Source organism: Camelus bactrianus, chromosome 10 (genome assembly GCF_048773025.1).
Source record: "Camelus bactrianus isolate YW-2024 breed Bactrian camel chromosome 10, ASM4877302v1, whole genome shotgun sequence".
NCBI lineage: Eukaryota > Metazoa > Chordata > Mammalia > Artiodactyla > Camelidae > Camelus > Camelus bactrianus.
The window spans coordinates 60,701,080-60,707,131 of record NC_133548.1 but is presented as its reverse complement, the minus strand read 5'-3'; positions in this window follow the sequence as shown (position 1 = coordinate 60,707,131).

Genomic DNA, 6,052 nt, shown 5'->3' with positions numbered 1-6,052 from the left:
TCAGACACACAGGCACAGACACATACACCCAAGCAATGTAGGATTATCTAGTAAGTGATGTCGTCACTTTGTTAAATGTGCTTGATCTTTCACAGCCCTCACAGTGCCCCAGTTAGCATCCAAGAATAGACTTACCATTTCAGTTTGTCTCCTAATTCCTGTCAAGAAAAAAAGTTAAAAAAGATATGATTAGACTTTTTCATAAATAATCCACCAGTCTGTGGGCTGGGGAAGACTTGAGAAGAGTTCTAATCACCACCGCCAGAAAGCAGTCTGGGAAATCCATTTTCCTTCTCCTCCCTGAAGAAATTTCCAGCACAATATATTGACAGAATCTAAATTCTTAAAAAATTAACAAGCTTGAGTGTGAAATAGAGAAAGAGAGAGACAGAGAGGGAAAAGACAAGGGCAGTGACTCTGCTTTGCTGCTCCCCTCAGCTCTGTGTACGTTGGTCTTTACTGGGTCTGGTCCCTAAAGGGTAACATGCCTCAAACTAAAGACAACTAAGACCTAAAATATCCCAACAGGAAGTGGAAATATACATGAGCTTTCCCACAGTGTCTCCCACTGCACAATTGGAGACCAAAAAAACTGAATGACAGTCCATAAGTTGTACCTTTCTGGTGTTTACAGACAAGCTACAAAAGGAGAATTTGAGACAGGAGTGTTCCCTGGGGAATCTGCATAATCACAGTTCCTTAAAGCCTGCTCACCCGTGATTTGGATGGTTTGAAATTTATTTCTCATATTTCCAACTAGGGGAGACTCCCACCTTAAATGCAAGACATGAAGAAATGTAGGGCTGGTACCATCTGATGGAAGTCAAAGGTGTGAGCTTCAGATAATATATTTTCAGGCCATTGCTCCGTTCTTACCTGGAGCAGCTCCACATCTGGTTTGTAGCACATTTCCATGAGTTCTTTATGGATTGCTCTGAGGTCTGTCCTCTTCCCAGTCATTTCCTCTTCCCTTTTTCTGATCTGCAGACACATCTCTTGGCCTTCTCTTAGAAGGCTCTCTAGGTAGTAATCTTCTTCATCCTGGAGATCTAGAGGGAGCATCTGGTACGTTTTCCTGATCGTGTCTCTATATCGATACACGTAATACTGCTGGGAGATGGTTTAGAAAACACTTAGTTTTCTTTGATTCATGTCCTCTTCCAAGGAGCTATATTCATCCTAAATTCATTTCCTCCCTCTTCTCAGAAACAAAATTCAATCCTCTTTCATTTTCATTCAATTGTGTTCCATTCTTTCCTACTGAATCCAGAGCCAAACCCACCCCTTCCACACACCACTTTCTTCTACTTCGAGAGTTCGTGAGACGCCCGGAGAAAAGCTTTGATGGGTCATTTCTTTCGTATACATCCTGTCAAATCTGAATGACCCCATGCAAGCAACTGAAATTTATGGGCAATTCACAGACTGTATGCAACCTCCTCATTTCAGTCTCACTATGTAAATTTGTCTCTCATCTCAAACCTCCCAGCTCCACAGGCTGACTTTCTCTCTTAGCAGCCACGGTCCAGTTTACTCTCAGAGGTAGAAGCCGTCAGCAAAGATCTTCCTAAGATTCTCACCCACCTGCCCTCAGGCAGATGTCCATCCTTGTAGCCCTTTCCCCCTGCCCTCCTTTCCTCTATGAACGGGTTTCCACCTCCCCTCTAGGGCCACAGGCTCCTTCCCACCATGTCTGGAAGGTCTGTGGTCCTCACTCCCTGCATGTTCCCTCCCAGCGTGGATGGAGTCGCTCTCTCTCTCACTCTGCACCTCTGTCTTTCTCTTTCCCCTTTGGTTTTTGTTTTTGTTTTTTTAACACGTCTCTTTTCCTCCTACTTGAACCGATATCATTCTCTAGTTAGTGAGCTGCCACTTTTCACCATGACCGTCTCACTCCTCAAACTGCTGTTCACTTTCCGTTGCATCACCTGGGCTCGGGTACTAATCAGACTGAAATACTCATGGTTCTCAGGGATCTGCCCTTTTCTTTCTAGAATGTATGATCTACAGAAATCTCGACATTAAACAATCCATAGATTTTTAAACAACTATTTGAATTCCAGAATTGGGATGGATCTTAAGCCTGAGAAACTTCCCCGAGACCCTGAATCCTGCTTGTGGAATTGTCCCCATCCCTCGAGGCGCCTCCACCTTAGCACTTGTTGCACGTCCCCTAGTGGCCCTTTTGTTGCAGTTACTGCCCCATTAGAGTCTAAAAGCCCGCGAGGCTGTGAGCGTAGGCTGCAGTGGTGGATGGAATATGTATTTCCTGGTGATCAACCCATTCTCAGAATTTCACGGCACATCATGATTTCACATCAAATTATTAACAGATACGTTTCTGGCATGTCTGTCTCAACCTCCTGCAAAGAGAAATTCGTTCTCGTACTTACCATCCAGGGGTCAGCTCCTCTGCCAACTGTCGTGAGATTTTGTTCGATCTCTTGTATCTTTTCCCATAAAGATCTCATTTGGTTGGCCAGCTCCTCCTGTAATGATGAGAACTATGAATGTTAGCACCAGAAAAGCAAACAGATGGGGGTTTCAGAGCCCAAACGATGGGGTGAACCAAGGCCGTAGCGGCAGGTCCTTGCGGGAGACCGGAAGGGCCGCAGCGGGTCGCCACGCTTCCCTGCTCTCCCCCAGGGACGAGCGGTGTCAGGAAGGCCGCGCTGCAGAGCCACGGGCGTCGGGCGGCCGCCCCTCCGGAGGGGCCGGGCCGGCCGCGCCGCCCTCCCGCCTGCCGCGGGCTCCCGCGGGCCCGCTCACCCCGTGCTCCTCAGCAGCCTCGTGGCCGGGACGGCGTCCGTGAGCCCTGTGCGCCCGGGAGCCGGAGCGGAGCAGACAGAGCAGGCTCTTGTCGGCTTCACAGGAGACCGTCCTTGCCTCCCTGTGGCTCGCACACTCGTGCTCCTCAGAGCCCAGGCGCTGCCGGAGGCCGGCTCTTGTGGCGACGGACGCCAGGTTCCTCGGAAGGAGGCTGGTTCTGAGGTGTCTCTTCTCTGCCCGCTGCCTGCGCGCGGGGCAACTGGCGGGCTCTCCGGTTCGCTCCCGGAAAAGACAGAGGCAGGAGCAGCAGAAGCTGTGCCCGCAGCCTGTGGTCACCGGGTCTAGAAGGTAGTTGAGGCACACGGCGCAGGTGAGTTCCTTCTGGAAGGTTCCTGGGATGCCCGAGTCCATTCTCCTGAGGGAAGAAAATCCGGAGTTTATTCCTCTGCCCAAAGACAGAAGAGGCCTAAGCAAATGTGGACTCAGGCTCCGACTCAGTAACGCGCTGCGTCTGGGACAGAAGAGGCTTTGACACACTTTTGCTTTGACACAAATGGAAAACCGAGACGCAAGGAGGGCTCCCAAGCGCTTCGGAACGTTTTCCCCGCTGCCCCCTTAGGTCCTACCTGAGGTGGGGCCTTAGGTTTGCTGAGGTCATTTTCCTGCAGCAGCTTGAGCTTCAGGAGCTTGACCTACTCCATAGCTCCAGGTGGTGGGTCCTAAGTGTTCTAAAGGCACCAGTCACAATGCCCAGGGCCGGTCCCGGAGCACAGGACACCTGACTAAGGGTGTGTTTGTTATTTCTTGTAACTGACAGGCCTCTTCCTTGGATGTCCTTTTTCATCTCAGTCTGAATCCACATACGCAAACACTTTTTCTTTCCCAAAACCTTCCTGAATACATTCAGAGTTCATGAACAGGAAACTAAACGCCGTCACGTTGGCTCCTGTTCTAACCAGAATCTACCGACATGAATACACTCATCACCTGCATTTTCCCTCCTGTTCTTATTTTCAATACCACACTCATGAATCAAACCAAAAACTGAAGAGAACGTATACCGGCGCCTCCACTCTTAGGGTAGCCTGAAGTAGGTACTGCATATGGAGGCAAAGAGTCCTAAGAAGCGTTTTAGGTTCTACATCAAACAGAAAACTGTGAGACACCAGGCAACCGCTGTCTGAGTCTTTGCCGTGCACGGGAATAACTAAGAGATGAGTGAAGTCAGAGAACTAATACTAATCACCATATTAATTCCAACTCGCATGCCAAGACAAGATGACAAAATGGAAATGGAATCACTTCCAGTAAGTGGGCAAACAAGGTTATTTCAATGAAACCACCTCAGTTTTCTGGTAAAATAAGGAAATTTTGTTTTTGTTTCCCTCAGGAGGGTCACAGGAGCTGCTCTAAGATGAATGGTGTGCCCACCTAAGGAGAGGCAGATGACTCCACTGTGGGGAAGGCAGAGGACAAATCCAGCCCGGGGATCAAGGCTTCCAGATGTGGGAGCGGCAGCTTTCAGAAGCCTCCACAGCCAGGTGAGCTCCAAACACTCGCTCTCAGTTCTGGAGAAAAATGAGTTTGGCTCCTTGAGTCTCTTTATATGGAGCCTTGAAGACCACGCCTACGTGTTCAAAGCCTTTTGTTGGGTGTTAATATGAGTGGTTAGATTTCCTCAGACCTAGGACGAGATTGATTTAACACCTTGGCTTATCTGCATAAACACATCTCTGCGACCGTTGTCTCATCAAGAGCCACTGATTGGACCACAAACGCACCCTCAAATGGACCTTGTTATCTGAGTTTCTGGATATCAAGGATTTTTATTTTTAATTTACCAAAGAACTTGGAAAGTTTATCAGTTAGGGTGTTTAATAAATGTCTTTGAAAACATGGAAATCTGTTTCCTGAGACTTGTTTAAATACTTTTTGTCATGAATAAAGTGCTTTATTTTATTAATTGGTGGATTTTTGAAATTTAAAGCAGGACTTCAATGTAAGAATACATGTTGCCAGCATGGAGATTACTTCTGCCCCTCACCCACCCAGTATATAACACAAAGAAGAATGTAAACGATATTTACTAAGCATTTCTGATAATGCTAATTATTGGGAAACCTATAAAAATGTGTTAAGTGTATTCTTCTTGAAGAAATTCAAAAACCTATATATTCACCGACTTTCCTCTGAGGGTGGTCTACCTTCAGTGACTTGACTGCACAAAATAAAGTAGGGAAAGTGAAACGTAACTTTCAGTGAAGAAATCGGGCTCAGAGTTCCATGACCAAGTGATCAAGGTTAATGTCACCAGTGATGTCATGTTGGGACTCTGACTTGATGTGAAGAGTAGGGCGCGTCACCACTGTGGTCTTCCTCCCAATAGTTTATAAGCCCAGTCTAGTTATACAAATATAAGAAAACTCAAAATTGAGGACATACACAAAAATGCCTGACCAGTACTTCTCAAAAATGTGAAGTTCATGAAAACCAATGAAAAACAGAGAGGACAGTAAGGAGTCATGCCCATTTACTGCAGTGTGGTATATAGATTGCATTCTGGAGCCGGAATAGGACTTTAGCAGAAAAACAAGTGAAATCTGAGTAAAATCTGGAGATTAGGAGTAGAATGTCCCAATCTGGGTTCTTAGTTTTGACAAACATACCATGAAAATGCAAGAAAATAGCATTAAAGAAAATTAAAACTGGGTGAGTGCTATATCCTTTTGGAACTACCTCTGCAACTTTTCTATACATCTAAAAAATGTCCTAAAATAAGACTAAAAACTTACTAAAAATAACTGTCAATAATTAAATGGTCAAGGAAACTGTTTCACGCATACAATGCAATATTCAGTAGAGGTTGAAAAGAAGACATTCTCTGTAGGTACTAATATGGAACAAGTTACATGATGTATTTATGTAGTGAAAAAGGCACATTTAAGGAATATATTTATAGTATAAATGTACTTTTGCAAAAAAGTCCACATAAACTAATGATACCGTCACAGGCGGTGTGTGTGGCGTGTGGAAGCCTGATTTGTGCCTGCATCTCTGAAATCCCACAGCTGGTGTTGTTTTTCTTCTCAGTTCTGCTCTGTGTCCTACTTTCTGAGGTCCTCGCCGCTCTCCCCTACTCCCTGGGGAAAACTAGCCTACACACCTGGAGAAGTGTGTGGATTTGAATCTTGCGAACACAGGTAGCCGTCGTCCTGCAGTTCCTGCACTGAGTCCTTCAGCACATGCCTCTGCGACACAGGAGGGGGAAAAACGCCCAACCAAC